This window comes from Ambystoma mexicanum, chromosome 8, assembly GCF_040938575.1.
Source record: "Ambystoma mexicanum isolate Mex_15411 chromosome 8, UKY_AmexF1_1, whole genome shotgun sequence".
Taxonomy (NCBI): domain Eukaryota; kingdom Metazoa; phylum Chordata; class Amphibia; order Caudata; family Ambystomatidae; genus Ambystoma; species Ambystoma mexicanum.
Window position 1 is genome coordinate 780,511,382 of NC_090929.1, and position 18,641 is coordinate 780,530,022.

An 18,641-nucleotide genomic window follows, 5' to 3' on the forward strand; every position below is an offset into this window, starting at 1 on the left:
GTGTTATTTATATAGCGTCTTAATCCAAAGCGCTTTACAAAGCACATATTTACATACAATATCACCCAACCGAAATTGGTACTCATTTATTGACCTCGGAAGGATGAAAGGCTGGGTTGGCCTCGCCGGGATTCGAACCTGCGACCTGCAGATCATGCTCAGATCGCGGCAGCGAACGCTCAACCCGCTGAGCTATTTTACCGGCATACATGCCCAGAACCTTTGTATATGCCCACAACCCCAGAACATGTGCATCAGTCCTGCTTCTTCTGTTAAACATCAAGGGTAAAGTGGTTGTGTTTTGCTACAGAATTTAGCTATTCTGCATGGTGTCATGTAGGTGCGGTACAGGACGTTCATTTGGATTAGCCTGAATCAGGAGTTCCTAGAAACCTCCTGGGGGTATAGCAATATTTGTTCCCATTCCCTTTCCGTTATGTCTCCAACCAAGTCCGCCTCCCGCCGCTCTTTCAGCACTGTGCCCTTGGGATTGGGGATATCTATCAGTAAGCCGTACAGTCTGGAAACCGGTTTCCAGTCGTCGCTCAGGGCATATAGTGGGGCCATCAGGGGGTTTGACTCTGGCTCCTCTGGCCATTTCTCCCACCTCTCCTTTGCCACCTGACGAGTCCTTTGGTACCACAAGAACTGCCCTTTATGTAGTCCTTCCTTTTCCAGTAGAGATCAGAACTCTCTGAAGACACCCCCATCTCTCCCAGTGTCTCAACACAGCTAGATCTGTTCTACCTTTGCAAACAATCAGCAGCGATGGTAGTCTCGGGTGAGTTAGGGGGCCCCAATTTTAGTAGTACCATGGCCCTGTGCCACACCTGGCTCCCCAGTGTTCCAATCATGGGAACGCTCCCCAAACAGCCCAGTGGTACCCATAATATTTTCCTCAGGCATGCTGGGGCCACCAGGCTCTGCAATAGTCCAGTTTCTGGGGTAGCTTCGTCCGACAGACATTTTGCTACAAAGCTGAGTTGCGCTGCTAGGTAATATTTTTCAAGGTCCGGCAGTTGCACCCGCCCCCTTCCTTGTATGGCAGTCACAATGTTGTTAGTGCCATTTTATGTCTGGCCGCACCCCTTAGGAATTCCCTCAGTAGGACCTCCAATAAGCGGAAGGAGGCCTTGACATACTAGTGCACGTTACTAAAATAGTACAGGAAATCTGGCAAGATTATCATTTTGGTGATGGCTACCCTGCCCATCAGTGACAACGGCAACTTGGACCAGAATGTCATTGATTTTCTTAAGCCCTTCACCACCGCAGCCGTGTTGCTCTCGTGCATTTGCTCAGGTGTGTGTCTAATATTTACTCCCAGATATTTGAATGTTTCCAGCTGCCATTGGAGCCCCACCTTCTGTAGTTTTTCCACCTCCCATGGCCTTAGGCCCGCCAGCGGAAATAAGCAAGATTTTACTCTGCAGAAACAAATCCCAGATACTTTTGCGTAGTTGTCTAGCACCTCCAGTATCCCCGGTACGTTGTCCTTCGGGTCCCTTAGGTACAGCAACACGTCGTCTGCATAGAGTGATATCAGGTAACCAACTCCCCCTACCCAGATGCCTGCTTCCGGGAACTGCTGCCAGAGGGAAATTGCAATCGGTTCCAGCCCTAGCACATATAACATGGGTGATAGTGGGAACCCTTGTCTGGTACCCCGTTGTATATCCCAGAACAATGATACCACCCTCCCAGTCCTAACCCTTGCCACTGGTGCAGTGTATACTATTTTTATCCACTTGAGAAATTGTACCCCAAACCCGAACTCCCTCAGGACAGCGAGTCAAACGCTTTTATTGCGTCAAGTGAGATTATTGCCTACTGCTCCTGTGAGTCAGCCGCTTGAGCTATAACATGCTGTAATCGGCGCAGATTTATTGCTGTGCTGCGGCCTGGTATTAAGCCGTTTTGGTCCCCAGGTATCAAGTCGCCAATCACCCTGGACAGCCATTTAGCTAGTATAGTTGTCAGTATCTTGATATCACAGTTTAACATCACTAGCGGTCGGAACGAGTCGGATTTGTGAGTGGCTTTTCCTGACTTGGGGATCAGGATCACTAGCATTTCTCTCATGCTTTTCGGTTGTGCCCCCTTTTCATAGGCCTCTTTGAATACTTCAAGCATCACTGGGGTCAAAACCGACGCATAAGCCTTCTAAAACTCCGGAGGGAGTCCATCGCTTCCGGGAGTCTTGCTAGTGGCTTGTGACCCGATTGCTTTGCCTATTTCTTCAGCAGAAATACCTTGTTCTAGCCCTTCGCGTTGCGTACCACCCAACCGAGGAAACCCTATCTCTTTGAGCGTGCCTAGTATGTCCTCTTGGGGTACCAATTCCTCATGTCTATACAGGTAGGAGTAGAATTCCCTGAAGGTGTCATTGATTGCTTATTGTGTCGTGTGTACATTTGCCTTAGTCGTCAGTGAGTTTTGTGGTCAAGTGTCTCGGGTGCTCCCTCTTACATAGCCACGACAATAACCTACTTGGCTTATCTCCCTCTGCGTGGGCCCTAGCAGTTTTCACAGAGTAGTCAAACTTTGACAGTCTCACCCAGGCCTCACTGCAACTACTCCTGACCTCAGCTAAACTGAGCTCCACCTCTTGGTTTCCCAGGGTCCTAGTTTCCACGTTCTGGATGTCCCTCTCCCAGTTCTCCAGTACCGCCCTCAGTGTCGTACGAATACCACCAGCCCTTGCAATAACCTCCCCCATCCCGACTACTTTCATCGCCTCCAAACCGTGCTCCACTCTGAGACGCTACCCACGTTCCGTTCCATGTATTCCCATAGCCTAGTTCCAAGCTCTACTCTGAAAGCCTGGTCAGTTAGTTGCATCCGTGGGCATGCACCACAATGGTATAGGAGGCCTTGGTCCCAGCATTCTCCATTCCAGCAGTAGAGGCAAGTGTTCTGAGACTGACCTGCCGAGGTATTGGGTTGATTCAATCTCTGCTTGTTGGGTCCTGCCCACAAATAGGTAGTCTATTCCTGGTGTGGAGACCATGTGGTGGAGAGAAATAGGAGTATCCTTTATCACTGGGGTGTAATACTCTGCATACATCAGCCATGTCCAGGCCCCTCAGCAGTGTATTCAGTGCCGTGGAAGCTACCGCTGATCTGTTCACTGGTGGGAAGGACTTATCCAAGTCTATGTCCCTTACACAATTAAAGTCTCCCCCGCCAAATGAAGAAACTCTTCCCAGTACGGTGTTATTTTAGCACTTAGCATATTCAAGTGTGCTGGGATCCCATGGTTGGGGAAGTAGGAATGAACTATACATCCTTCAACTTGTTCTATAAAACCCCTCAGTATCAGATACCTTCCATCTGCCCGAGACTCCATCCCCAGTAGTCGAAAGGGCACAGCAGCATTTATCCATGTGAAGAAACCCCTTGCATATTTAGAATATGCCACGCCATACCCCTGTCCCCCCAGCGCTCTTTCACCATCATTTCACCTTCAGTGAGGTGGGTCTTCTGCAGTAGTGCTATGGACACCTTCTTCTGCTAAGGAAGGATTTCACTTAATTCCTACGCAGGTATGTGCCCATACCCTGAATATTCCATGCCAGAACCTTAATGTTTGCTGCCATAGATGCCCAGATTTACTTCCCTTTGTTCCCACGCCTCCTCCGCCCTTCGGTACACTGCATACCCAGCCACCACAGCCACTGATCCCAGTACACCCAACTCCCCCCATCCCTCTGACGTGTTAGTGTACCTTGCTTCTGCATTTGCCCCGTCAAGTGAAGTACCTACAACATTCTGAACAAACAACAGAACTAAACATTCTCGCCCAGCTGCCACTTCCTTCTCGCAGCCCACAGGCACCCCGCACCACCGTGACCTATCCAGGTTGTTGAGTGCGAGCAGTATTGTGTCAGCAACAGGTCGACACCAAACGTTTCACGGGTTAGACCCATTGGCCCAAGGTAAGTGGCCAGAGGTCGCCCCCATCGAATTTTAGTTGCAATTTACGTGGTGATAGTGTGAACCTATTTTCATTTAGCAAGTAGTAACAACCAAGTAAAAAAACTGCCTCGTTTCCCCGCCCCCACCTCTCGCTCAGGGCAGAGCATTACTCAAGTGACAGCTTCTTCTCCTCGGTCTAGGTTGTTGTGTTCCAACCACATAGCAGCTGCGGCTGGAGTTTCAAGGAAAACAGCCCGGCCTTTGTATATCACTTTAAGCCTGGACAGGTACATCAGCATATATTTCATGTTCAATTGTCAAGAGTCTGGCTTTAATTGGCACAAAGGAGTTCCTGGCCCTTTGGACTGTGGGCGTGTAAGTTGGGATATATGGCTATTTTTGAGTTGTCTTGCCATAGCTCTCCTCCTTCCCTTGAATGCTTTAGTATAACTTACTGGTCTTGAAAGTTCAAGATCTTTGCGATCATCGGCCGGGGGTATGATCTTGGTGGAGGCCGTTTCTGCAAGGATCTGTGGGCCCTCTCTACCGCAAATCCCTGTGAGAGGTTGCCAGCCCCAATCTCCTATAGTAGCAATGTCTCCTTAAATCCTGTGGGGTTCCGGCCTTCCATCCCCTCCGGGACCCCCGTCAACCGCAAGTTATTTCGCCGGGCTCGCCCATCTGCATCTTCCGAGCATGATTCTAGCACTGCATTTCTCCTCTCCAGGTCCTTCAGCTTCATTTCTAGGTCTTTCAGGGTCCCAGTGGTCTCATTTAGCTCAGTCTCTGTGGCCATTACTCTCTCCATCAGATTGCGCACGTCTTGCCTCATCAATTGCATATCAACCTTGACCTCTTCAATTTTTGCGTCTATGAATGTCCTCAGTGCCGCTATCGATTCCAGTACTTGATCGTCTCTGGTGCCAGCATCTGCAGCCCCCGCTTCTTTCTGCATCGCAGTGCTGCTTTGTGAGGATTCCCAGCGTCCGGCCGCGTTGAAAGATTCCATTATTGTGCCTTTGGATGGGGACATACCCTTGGCGGTCTACTCCAAGGCAGGTGCGTATCCGCGATCCAGTGCTTGCCTTCTCTGATGATGTTTAGCTATCTTCCTATGTCGAAGCAAGATGTTAGTGGGTACCCCCAGTTCCAGCAGTGCTCGTGTTTACCAGTCGTAAGGCTGCACTCAGTCGCTGTGAGGTGTCACTTGTTTATAAGCTAGTGGTGCCTATAAACCTGCTCTCGAGTTAGCAGCGCCTCTGCGTTGCAGTCGTTTTAGCTTTTAGGTCAGAGTGTCCTTCAGTTTTGCCAGATGCCGTAGTTGCACACCATTTGAGGGGGGGAACCTTGGCCCATCTCCAGGAAGCCGCCCCTTTGACCACTGTGTAGGACCCGAGGGACCCACTCATGCAGTAGATCTCCCAGTTTGCACTAGTTAATATATGTGCAGTGATTCTGCAGTTCACAGTTCTAGCTTTGCCGCACCTTTGCCAGGGTATCAGGCTTCCCTACCCCAGTGTATCAGCGCTGGTTCCAGCTCTACGGGGGTCGGCCTCCTCACTCCACAGCATCAGCAGTCTGCCCTGTCCCAACTTCAAGCAGGCAGAATGCATGCTATAGCGTGGGGATGCCTCTAGTTGTTGCTCGTTACATGCAGATTCTACTAGCAGGGCCAGCAAAGCCAGCATGCAGCTGTGCGTTGCCTCGTGGCGCCCTATTCAACACTAGCACCGTGCTCTCAGGTAACGGCTACCGCTACGTATTGTCTTTTCGGTCTATGTTGTCCTGGTGATTCCTGTCCCCCAGGCTGATTGCACTGCGGAATGCTTCCAGCGTTGTGTTGGGGCTGTCCCCTAACTGCACCCTCCAGTATTCCACTGCCTCATTGCAGCCCCCTATGTCCAATCCACCTCCTCTTATACCGTGCTCTAAAGACACTTTGCCCTAGAGTTGGCTGCACAACTGCATTATGGTTTAGCTACCTGAGAGGCCAGCGGGTAATATCAAATGTAAGGGCCTACCTCCATTTTGTTGGCGGACAGGAATTCCAGTTTCATCCAGTACCCCCGGTGTAGGGTGCCCGGGTAGCCTGCACGTTGCGGGCACCTTGCAGTCTCGCTTCTGCCAGGCCCACTATGTGGCCCAGGTACGTGTCCGAGATGTTGATTTGCTGGGGGGAGGTTTCCCTCCCGTGTGGCACAATTCACCCAGCCGTGTCTCCAATCTCTATGTGTGGTGCTGGTTAATGCCTTCAGCTGGGGAAGGCTAAGGCGTTCACTCCCGGCAACTCACTCCTCCAATGGTCCTGTGGCATAGCTCCTGTCGCCCTTCAGCCTGCAGCAGTGTGTGGTCCGCCGTCCATAGCAACGTTCAGGTGGGAGTGTGCAGTGTCCACTGCACTCCCTCTGCTGATTTACCGCCAAGGACTGTGTTTCCCGGCCTCTCAGTCCCACGCTGTGCCTCCTCCTGCTCCACTGTTGCAAGCCACCCGGCAAGGGGATCCGTGCACCCCACTGTTAGGGCTCCTACTCCGCTCTGTCGGCTGGTGACTTCGATGTCGCCCACTGCAGTGACTTGCACGCACCGAGCCGCCCTGCAGGCGCAAACCAGCGGCTTGTTGTGTCCGCTTATCGTCAGATCACTGTCGGTAGTACAGGATCCCTCACAGTCCTGTGCCTCCCAGACTCTGTACAAGCCCCACCAGTCCTGCTGCAGGGTCAGCCTTGCCTAGACTCGCCTAGAGGATCCCGGGCAGTAGGACTCACCGTGGACAGGCATCAGGGCAGCATCCGATGTCTGCACTCGCGGGCAGCCTGCCTCGCTCCCTGTCTCCGCTGGCCTGACTTACCTCCTTGCTGGCCTGAGCCTCTCCTCCACCTCACTGCAGAGCCGTGGCTGCGACCTCCATCTTGCCTGCACCAGGCACCTTGTTTTCAGGCTAATTCCACAGTAGAACCGCTCTGATTTTCACCGTCTTTGCGTGGCGGAGCTGGGGAATCGGTTCTTACATATGTGGATATGTCTGGTGTCGCTTAATTAGCCATCTACCACAGGGTTCCAGGAACGAATGTAGGATTGCCGTTGCTGCATGTTAGGTGGCCACATCTCGGGCTGCGGAGCTCACACGGCTAAGCCACCATCAGCCTCCAGCCAGGCCACGCCCCCTTCTTGAGCATTCTCACAGATCTTCCCAATGGCCCGTCCACTTTCAGATTGGTACTTGACCTGGTGTAGGACCTAAATTACCTAATATATATGCAAAACCGAAAGTGACACATTAATTATTGTGACTTGACACAATCGGATCTAACGTTTTGATCTATATGCCAGCAAGAAAAGAACAGCCAAATACCCTGTTTAATATAACGTTATCCTTTGGAAAAAAGAAAGACAACGAGTCAGTAACAATAGTAAAGGACAACTGCGAGATCTCTCTACTTAAAGAATTAGTAAAACTACAAAAAAAAGAAGTCTGCAAATGGTGTGAGGAACACTCCCTACAGAATTATATAGACGTAGGGAGAATCCCAAAAGGATTAAGAATCCTCACTACACCACCTTTTGAGGAGCAGGATCCCTTTATGCTACGTGACTGGGAAGATACCACTGACTGTTGTTCCAATCCTTTTTTGAAACTGCTCATTAAATATGCTAGAAACAATTGTGCAAAGATTCGGATACAAATGACTGAAATAGAAATAAAACAACATTGGTAAAAGAAAGTGAAGAAGGCAAGAAACTGAAAAGCAACATGGAAAATAGTCTAAAAACACATGAAGATGAAATCAAGTTAAGGCAACAACACACATTTCTATGTGACAAAGAGGATTACGAGAATGGCTGTGTCTATACTTTTGCACGTAGATTTGACCACTTAAGGAAAAAGCAAACAATGACTGTCACACCTTCAAAGCACAGCTGATCCTATTCCTTCCACTTCAGAGTCAGATATTACAGAGAGTGAAAATGGCAAACCATGTGTATGCCTTCATTTTTTAGAAGAAATGAGGCTATTATGTCAGGATGGCAGAGCAAAAAAAAAACCACGAGGAGGAAATGTCACCTCAAGAGGACGAGAGGAGGAAGAAAAAAAATGAGGAGGGGGCAGAGGGGTAGCAAGCACGACCAACAATCCCCCAGGGAGATCTCTGCGCTCTGGTAATAAACAGTACCAACATAGAAGTGTTAGGGAGAATTCTCTGTTTAGGCTGAATTTCCTAACCTAGTGAGTCCCCCAGCAGCTTTGCTGGATTTTTTGGGGTTTATTTTTTTTCTCCTGCCAAGAGTGAGACTCTTTTACCCTCACTCTTGGGCATGATTTGAGTGGGTTTCTTTGAATCTAGATGTGTTTAATGGGCTATGGGGTCTTTTACTCCATAGGGCTGCATGTGTTTTTGTGATGTGTGTTACACAGCACCCTCCGTGCAGTAACACAGGGGTGTCATAGTGACCCCCCAGTATAGACTCCATACCCTGGGACTGACTACTGTCTCCCAGGGCATGTAAAGTCACCATTGACTTTACTAGTCTTAAATTCTGAACAGAATCAGTACAAACCATCATATTGTGGACGTACTGGCTGGGGCAATTCAATTGCCCTGGGGTCTGTTAGTCGAGGGGGCACATCTCCGTCCCCCCTGATCGAGTTTTGGCTGGTGGCAGTGGATACTACTTTTTATATTCAACCGCGAATATTTTCCTATGGGATTTCCCATTGTTTTAGGCTACTATCTTTATTTAATTATTTACTGTAGCCTCGAACATACCGCCGGTTTATTTAATTAATATTAATTCTCCGGTTGGTGTTTTTTGCCAACACTTGATTCTTAAATGGCGTTTGTGTTCTCTTCTGTGACTCCAACCCAAGTCGAGCCCTTTGTTCCACTTTTTGGCAGGCTTCTCCACAGAAGCCCTCCAAAGTGGTGCCACTCTGTCTGGGGTACTTAGGAGGGGTGGAGGGAAATGTAGGCACCCTGGACTGAGTTGCCTAGGCAACTCAAGTCGCACTCCATCCTGATTGGCCCAAGTGGTGAGCCGGCCGGCTCACCACTTAGCATGTTTGAGTGACAGCTAGGCTGAGTGAATGGGGGTTTGCTGCATAAAAGCAGGGCTTTGGGGACTGGAACTTCAGAAGTCGCCACAGGACCTAAGAATCCGACGAGGGAGAAGCTGAGCCGACCTGCCACGACACCACTACCGGTGGAGCCCTGCTGGACTGCCTCACCACTTTTCCCAACGACAGAGGAGATCTCTCGCCGGAGAGTCTTCTTCCTTTGACTGGTGGGGATGACCAGTTTCACCTTCTTTTCGCTTTCCCGACTACCTCGTGGCCGCCTTGCCCGTGCCAAGCACCCCGGCAACCGGGATACCACGTTTTACCACGACCGCGAAACTAAGGTACCACCTTTAACCGGAAAACTCTGCGGCTGGTTTCTGCCCTGGTAGTGCAACGACCTTCATCGTTCCTCCAAGTCGAGATCTTCTCTTCCCCTGGACGACGACGCAACTTGCACCCACTACCAGGAACAACTGCCACCGCTGGAGGATCCTTCCCACTTAAGGTACCGTGTCCTGCCTGGCTTCCCTTGCTACCGACTGTACAGGGTAGATTTAGCCCCCGGCTTTCGAACCTGGGTTAGCCTGGGACACCCTGGCTAAACTTTCCTAAGCCTCTCTAAACTCTTTTTGAACCCTCTGCAAGACTTTCTAAGCCTAGTGTAACTGTGTGATCTTGGGTGCATTTGTGCTCTGCTCTCTCTAAGACTGGCCCAGCCTTTGGACTTTGGCTCACCAGTGACTTTTGCTCTTCTGCCTTGCTTATAGTGTTCCTGAATTTTAGAGTGGTGTACCTTTCCATATTCTGTCTTTTTCCCTCCCTTTCTCACAAACTTATTGGAGCGCAATCTAGTTAAGCGCTCACCGCTGTATGAAAATAAGTGGTGCTTTACTGTGACTTATCTGATAAGGAAAAAGGGGTGTACATATTACAATAGTAACTGTGTTTAGAATATTTTCTCAATAAGAGTGCTGGAGTGTTTCAAACTGTGTGTTTTTAAATAAATAATTATATACTTTGATACCAAAGCTCTGGACAGTGTTTGCTTGTATTATTGTATCTGAGTGCCTAGTGTGTATACTTTGCATACTGCCTAACTCTTCTTGAGGTAAGTCTGACTGCTCAGCCACAGCTACCAGGTAAATCTGGGTGGTACAGACTGCTACCAAGTGGGCTTACTGCCAACACCTGTAGTCTTAAATCTTTTGCAGTGGTCCCTAAGGGTACTGCACAGGTTTCTGCCTAACAAGAAGCTAGTAAACAACAAGTCATCAACTTATCCAAACACATTCTAACGGATGAACAAATCAAAGTGTTGAATCTGGGGCTTAATTTCTGCCCCTTAGCGAGGTACGACTATATGCAAACCAGAATTGACCTGGACCAGTTTATGCGCAAATTACGCATTAAAAAATGATTTGCTACTACTACATACAAGAAACCCCCTACACTGGCAAATGAAGGCCGCACAGACTGTATGAGAAGTAAATACCCTCTCCACATTAATACACTTGGAGAAAGAACAACAAACGGAAAACAGCGAAGAGTCGGTTAATTTTGAGGTAATAGGCATCAATGTAGAATGGCCATCCACCAGCAAATTAAAATGTAAATCCAGATTCAATCCCACTAGTATTTCATGGAGCAACATCGAAGCCTTTCAGAATGTAGTGATAGATGACCTAAACAGCATAAGCAGCAGATTCCAACACACAGATAATCTGTCAAAAAGAACACAAACAGGTGCTTCTAAAAGTAAGTCAACTACCAAATTGTATCATCAAACCTGCAGATGAAGGCTGCAATATTGTGGTAATTAATCAAAAAGGACTACATAAAGGAGGCCTCTAAACAACTACACAACACGAGATGTTATGAAAGACTGAATGCTAATCCCATCAAAGAATTAGAAATAAAAGTGCAGACCTTCCTTCATGAATGGGAGCAGTTAGGCATCTTGGATGAGGATAAGGTCAAGTTCCTCTATACCAGACATTCAATTACACCAACTATATATTTCCTCCGTAAAATGCACAAGAAACAGACTAGACCATCGGGAAGGCCCATAGTGACACTGACTGGGTCACTCTTGAAAATATGTTCAAATTTGTCTCATCTCTACCATCGTATTTAAGAGACGCCACAAACTTTTTGTCTAAAATAGACGAACTTCCATGGGAGCCTATTTACATCTTGGCGACCATGGATCTGGTATCCTGCTATACCTCGATACAACACGAATTCGGGAGAGCGTGCGATTTCTTTCTCAACACAAGGTCATTGAATTACCTGAAACACACCAAAATGATTCTGAGCATGATTGATCTTTGTCTCAACAACAATACTTTTCTTTTCAATAACTAATTTTTCCGGCAAACCCAAGGTACAGCCATGGGCACAACATTCGGCCCACCATATGCCAATTTGACTATGGGGTATTGGGACAAATTTTAAGTATGGTCAGACAAAAATTAGGTTCATACAGAGAATATAGGGTTATGGCTGCGATATATTGATAACCTCATTATCTGGAAAGGCAGTGAGAACGGCTGGGCAGAGTTCGTCAAATAACTGAACACCAATGATTGCAATATGAAATTTACCTAAACTCATAGGTCGCACTATGTAGTATTCTTGTATGTTACAATCAAAATAGTGGACCAACATGTTATCTGCCAACTTAACTATATAGAAAACCTATAGGTTCCAATGCCCCCCTCACGCTAAAAGCGGCCATCCAAAAAACCTTATATGGAGCATACCCTACGGTGAATTTTTAGAATATGAAGAATTCTACCAAGATTGAAGACTTCGACACAGCCAGCAAGATCACTGCATGGGGCTTTCTAAAATGGGCAATATCCCAAAAAGATCATCAAACGGGCCTACATGAAAGCAAGTTCATTAAAAAGACATTCCCTGTTAAATAACTAGTCATCTAATATCAGTAAAACTGATGAGGATGCCACACGACTAATTCTCACTTTTGGAAAGCATGCACAACCCGTTCGGTGTATTCTCAACAAGTATTGGAAAATATTACGAGCAGACGAAGATTTTGGTGCGATACTTAAAGAATACCCAGATATCACTTTTCAGAAAAGCAGCTCTATCAAAGACACTTTGGTAAACAGCTTCATGAAATCAGATAATCCCAGCAAAGGAAAAAATTGTCTGTTCACCAGTGGAGAATGGTTTTTCAAATGTACCTGGCAATACTCTGCGGTTACCACTGGATGTCGGACCATATGCACAGCATGTGAATCTAAGCAGATACAATCATCAGAAATGCTATTACGTTGAGTAATGCATGTCTTCTGATGCTTGTTAATCTGCTTAGAATCACATGCTGTGCATAGATTAGCGAGCAGTACCCGGAGTTGGAGGTGGGTTGTGAGAAGGAACAGTAGTGAAAAGATGTCTTAATACTGCTTGTCTCATCTAATCAGATCTAGAATGAGTGTCTAGGCAATAGTGTTTTGTAAAGGTGTGTACAGAACTCCAGGTTGCTGCTTTGCAAATGGACTCAAGGGGAAAATTTGTTATGAATGCTATGGAAGCCCCCGTGCCCCGAGTAGAGTGTGCTCTAGGCTTGAAGGGCAGTTCTCTCTTAGCAAGATTATAACATAGTGTGATGCATTTGACAATCCACCTTGAGTTAGCTGATCTAGAGACAGGATCCCCTTCTATACAGCTGCCACTGAAACAAAAACTGGTTTGTTTTCCTCAGTAGTTTAGTTCTTTCCAGGTAAAACATGACTGCCCTGCGCACATCTAGTGTGTGTAGGCTTCTTTCAGCCATGCTAGTGGGATTCTGGAAGAAAGTGGGTAGTTCAATTGATTGGTTCACATGGAACTTAGAAATGAATTTAGGCGCAAACCGGGGATGAGTGTGCAGAACCACCTTATCCCTGTGGACTGTAACAAAAGGGTCTAGAACTGAAAGGGCCTGTAGTTCACTAACCCTTCTAATAGAAGTGATAGCTACTAAGAATGCTCTCTTATAAGTAAGGTCTTTTAGACTTGCTTTATGCATTGGTTCAAAGGGAGACCCCATGAGTCTGTCAATAGCACATTTAGATCCCATCCGGGAGCTGGGTTAGAAACGGGAGGATGAATTCTCTTAACCCCTTCCATAAAGGCCTTAATAACAGGTATTTTCCACCACGACACCTTCTGTTGCGATGTAGTGTAGGCTGAGAGAGCAGCAAGGTGAACCTTTAGGAAATTAAAAACCAGTCCTGAGCCCAACAAGTGGGTCAGGTACAACACAATGTGGGTAGGAGAGCAGTCAATCAGGTTGTTGCCCTTGGTATTGCACCAGATGACAAAGCATTTCCACTTACTGGAATAGCAATACCGGGTGTAAGGTTTCCTAGCTTCCCTAAGTATGTCCATGCATCTCTGAGGGAGTTGAAGGTGTCCGAACTCTATGACCTCAGGAGCCAGGCCACCAAGTTCAGAGTTTGTGGGCATGGGTGTAGCGTTTCCTCTCTGTCCTGAGACAACATGTTATATGGGAAGGGCAACTTCATAGGAGGGGAGAGGGACATCTCCATCAGATGAGAGAACCAGGGTTGGCGGGCCCACATGGGGGCCACCAATATCATGATGACTGGTTCCTGGTGCATCTTGTGCACAAACTTGTTGAGTAGGGAAGTCGGGGGGGGGGGGGGGCGTAAACAAATTTCCCTGACCATGTTATCCAGAGCCCGTTCCACTTGGAGCGGTTCTGGGGATACCTAGAGGTGTAGTCTTGGCATTGGGCGTTCTCCCGAGTGGCGAACAAGTCGAACTCTGGGAAGCCCCATTCTACGAAGACGTTGGAGATGATGTCTTCGTGTAGACGCAATTCGTACTCTATGGTTAGTGGGAAATCTTTGCTGAGCACGTCCGTAGAAGGTTGAGTTCACCGGGAACATGTTGGGACAGCAGGAACATCTTGTGTTTGAGAGCCCACATCCAAATGTTCCGGGACAGCTTTGATAGACCTGGAGAGTTTGTGCCCCCCTGTTTGTTTAGGTAATACATGGCTGTGGTGCTGTCTGTCCAGATCAGAACTGTCTTCCACTGTAGCTGCGTCTGAAAGGCCTTCAGTGCTTTGAATACTGCTAATAGCTCTAACAGGTTTATGTGGTTGGACGCTACTTGTGGGGACCACACTCCATGCGCTGTCTGCTGTAGCAGATGAGCTCCCCCCCCAAACCCGTGAGCGATGCATTTGTCGTGAGAGTGGCTTCTAATGCAGGGGTGGTGAAGGTCTTCCCCCTTCAAGAGGTTTTCCCTCGACTACCACTGCAGAGAGAGAACAAGGGCTGGTGAGACAACTATCGGATCCTCCCATTGTCCGCTGGCCTGACACCACTGGCTGTTGAGCCACTCTTGCATGGGATGTATATGCAGCCGCGCGTGAGGAACTAAATAAATGCATGATACCATCATTCCTAGCAGTCGCTACTGCCAGAATGGTTGTAAACACCTTTGGCGCTGAGGCAATGCCGAAGTGGAGTACTTTGAATTGACAGTGCCTGTCCTCTATCATGAACCTTCGATATTTTCTGTGCACTGGCAACAATGAAATACAAAAGTATGCATCTTTCATGTCCAGTGTCGCCATGTACTCCCCCTGTTTCAACAGTGGGATTACTTCTTGCAGAGTTACCATACAGAATTTTTGAGGTTTGACAAATGTGTTCGCTGGGCTCTAGCACAGGGCGCATGGTGAGGTCCTTTTTGGGTACAAGGAAGTACACTGAATAAATACCCCCGTTTCCCTGAAGAATAGGGGCGGCTTCTATGGCGTCCTTTTCCAGAAGTGCCTCCACCTCTTGTATCAGGATTTGCAGATGGTCTGGCGTCATTCGTCGTGCTTTGGGTGATCTGAATTGTGGTGGTTGGGTGAATTCCAAACAGTACGCCTGGGCGACCGTCTTGAGAACCCACTGGTCTGACGTTATCCCCTCCCATGTCGAAATGTCAAAAGGAAAGATGTTAAGCGCCCTCCGACCGGGGTGACATGGGAGGGGACCTGGATCCGTAGGTCATTTCTGACCAGAGGCTGTGGCTCCCCTGGAGTTGGGGCCTCTGCCTTTCCCGCACCGCTGTCCCCTGGGTGAATAGTTGGGGGGGGTGCTGGATGTCTGTCCTGAGTTCCAGGTATTTCCCGTATTACACAGGTTTTGTGAGGAACGGGATTGACCCCAAAAAGACCTGCGGGAACAGCTTCCCCTCTGGGGGAGGGCTTTTGGGTGATTGGCTGAAGGGAATTAAGAGTCTCATGCTCCTTTTTGGAAGTCTCGAGGGCATCGTAGACTGCTTTAACAAAGAGATTTGTCTCCTCAAGAGGCTTATTAATAAGAGATGCTTGGGTTTCTGGCTTAAAACCCAAGTTCCTGAGCCAAGCATGCCTTTTGAGCAGGGTGCCATGAGCTAGCGATCTTCCCGCCGTCTCTGCAGCATCCAGCATGTTTTTCAGTACGTTCTGGTTGACCTGCCTGCCTTCGGTCACAATGGCAAGTAATTTGGTTCTAGTGGGCTCAGGCACCTCCTGCAAACCTTCCTGCAGTAGATTCCACTGCACATCGGCATAACTAGCAAGCTACATAGTGTTGTTTACTATGTGCGTGGAAAAGGCAGCTGCCATGGTGATTTGTTTTCACAAGTCGTACAGCCTTTTCAACTCCTTATCGGGATGTGCCTCCCCTGTAGCAAGGGGTAACCCTGCCCGTTTTTGGGTGGTGGTAACCACTAGTGAATCAGGGGTGGCATGGCCCTTAATGTATGTAGGGTCAGTGGGCGATGAGTGAATAATTTTTCCACCCTCGGATTTACTGCCGTAGTCTGGGCTGGTGTGATCAAGGAAGGAGCCAATCTCCTCTTAATGGAATTCAGAAGATGTATGGCTTGGCTGGAGGCGGGCTTTTCTTTGAGGATATCCTCCACAAAGTCCTGTTCAGGCAAAGCCTCCTGGTTGGCTATTTGAAAATATTGAACCGCCTTTCTCAAGATGGCGTTGAACGCCATCTGATCATCCACTGGGGAAGCCTGGCGGGCCGGAGTGGAGGGAGATGAATCCAAACATAGGACATCAGGGTCGTGAGTAGGGAGCGCCCATGGTTCTGCCTCAACCTGGTGACTGTCCTCCAGTCTCCCGTGGGATCCGCCTGGTCATCCACAGTGTAATTTTGTAGGAAGTTAGTATCCTCCTCCTCATCATAAATGTCCTGATACGTGTCCACCTGGATCTCGTCTTCGGGGTGGATGGAAGTGTAATCCTCTTGAGAAGGTACTACATTTTTTTGAAAATTAGAAGCAGGCGCAGAGGGATGGTCCTCCCAGGGTCTCTTCGGGGTAGGTTACTCTGAAAGCGAGACACACTTCTCCAACCTGTCCATACACACTTCAAATTTTTCTCTGGTCCATCTAGATGAACCAGAAGGATGGAACATTTTCATTTTCCACCCTACAGCGCCAAAATGTGTCTCGAATCGAGCTAGATAAAGGCACAGGGGACACTACGTAGTTCTCTTGAGCATCAGGGTGCTTTGGTGCGTCTTTTGACGTGTCTGCGGACCGTTCCTTGCGCTTCATCGTCTCTTTAGACTTCTCCTTTAGCCACACTGCCGAAGCAATCCTAACAATGCTTTCGGAGATGTTCGGCGAAGCGGGGCGATGTGCCGGTTGACTAGGAGGCCTAGCGGTAGATTTTCCTCCTACAGGGGCCTTCGGAGGTGTCGGAGCATCAGCTAAGCGCGCTTCGATGGCCGGATGTGTTTTGGAGGTAGCGCCCTTTGGTTTAGAAGGCCCAGTCGCAAGACACTGCTGCGGATGCAGGAATGGCGGTTGATCTTGAAGATCAGAGGATCCCATCGAAATTTTCGGCTGTCCTGTTGGTGCTTTCGGCTGTACCGTCGAAATCGGGGTTGGGGTTGTGTGTTTAGTGTGGCTTTGATCTTGTACACCCCTGTCGCCGGGTGTTATCCCCATAGCGTGACTCGCATCAGGCCTAGCGGGGACAGGCATGGTGGACCTGGAAGTGTCCGTCGTGAGGTCGATGGCATCCGTGTCGGATGCCTGGTCATCACTAGTACCCCTGTCACTTTCGGCGGGTGCAGCAGTGGAGTGAGAAGATCCAGTCTCCTACAAAATGCCTTAGGCCGCTCAACGCATCGCTCCTTAAGCGTTTTAGGGCGCAGGAGTTTACAGGCCGCGCACTGCGCTTCGTCGTGGTCAAGGGGTAGACAATTGCACTAAGAGTACTCGTCCTTCCAAGGATATCTGGCCCTGCAAGAGGGGCAAAACCTAAATGGTGTCCTTTCCATAGCGAAATGCAATAAAGGCGATGACCAGACCTAGAGGGCAAAGAGGGGGAAAGAGGAGAGACATAGCTGAAATCATATGGCCACCCCGACCCCACTCTCCCTACTGTGTAGGCCGGACAGAGGGGCCCGGCCACGTGGACGGCTCCGCCACCGGATCGTACAAGTCGAAAGTCTACCGCAGTCTTCGGCGTAGTACAGGAACCACCTTCGAAATGACTAAGGGAATAATTGACAAAGTCGATAACAATGTCTCTATGAAAGAGCTCCGCAATAGGGCGACCAGTAATCTGGGTGGAAAAAAACAATCTGAGCGACCTCTGCGCGTGAGGGATTTTGGGTACACTAAACGTCACGATAGGGATAGTATTACAGACACGCCTATGCCGACGTCCCCTTTCGGTCGACGAAAGACAAGATGCAATACTCCGCCGTTACCACTGGATGTCAGACCATATGCACAGGATGTGATTCTAAGCAGATTAACAAGCATCAGAAACATCCAGTACTGGAGCACCCCATTAACATCAAGGGGGAAATTGCATGTGAATCGGAAATTGTAGTCTATGTCCCTTCATGTGTCTGTCAAAAATGGTACATGGGAAGCATGAAATGCAAATTGAAATTCGTATCTTGCAACATGTGAGAGCAATTAAGAACAAAGATGGTGCTTACCCCATGGCCAAACATTTCTTTGAAGAAGGAGATCCAAATTAACTGACTTTCTTCGGGATACACAAAATTGATGTAGGACCTAGAGGAGGAGACAAGGAACGCCTGCTTCGACAGGAAGAGACAAGATCCATCATAGATTTTGAGAGCAAAAATCCACTGGTTTCCTTGCTTTGTCTTGGGTTACTTGAATGTATGATGTGTGATGTCATGAATGGAATGTTAAGTGTCTGGAATGTTTAGGGTTGAATGAAGGTTCCAGGCAGTTGAAGTATGTAGCCTGGATGGTGGGAGTCAGTGGGCTCCCCATTGTTCTTCCTGATCTCCTATGTACTTAAGAAGCTGATAACATCTGATCTTAAGATGCAACTAATTAAGCAAGCGTAAGCAACTTACCTGCAATCATCATCTTGTTTATAAACACTTTCCCTAGGTGTCTCTCTCGCTCAAGGTACCTCTCGCTCAGCCTCTCTCTCTCTCTTTCTCAAGGCCCCTCTCTCTCTCAAGGCGTCCCCTACCTCTCTCTCTCAAGGTGTCCCTCTCGCTCTCTCTCAAGGTGTCTCTCTCTCACCCTCTCTCTCTCTCTAGGTGTCCCTCTCTCTCTCAAGGTGTCCCCCTCTCTCTCTCTCTAGGTGTCCCTCTCACCCTCAAGGTGTCTCTCTCTCTCTAGGTGCCCC

General features: G+C 48.5%; 1 protein-coding gene across 2 annotated transcripts in view; it reads right to left on the minus strand.

Moving 5' to 3' along the window:
- Positions 1-18,641, minus strand: part of SUPV3L1 (Suv3 like RNA helicase) — a 1,718,675-nt gene that overhangs the window by 585,045 nt on the left and 1,114,989 nt on the right. The window lies entirely within an intron of this gene.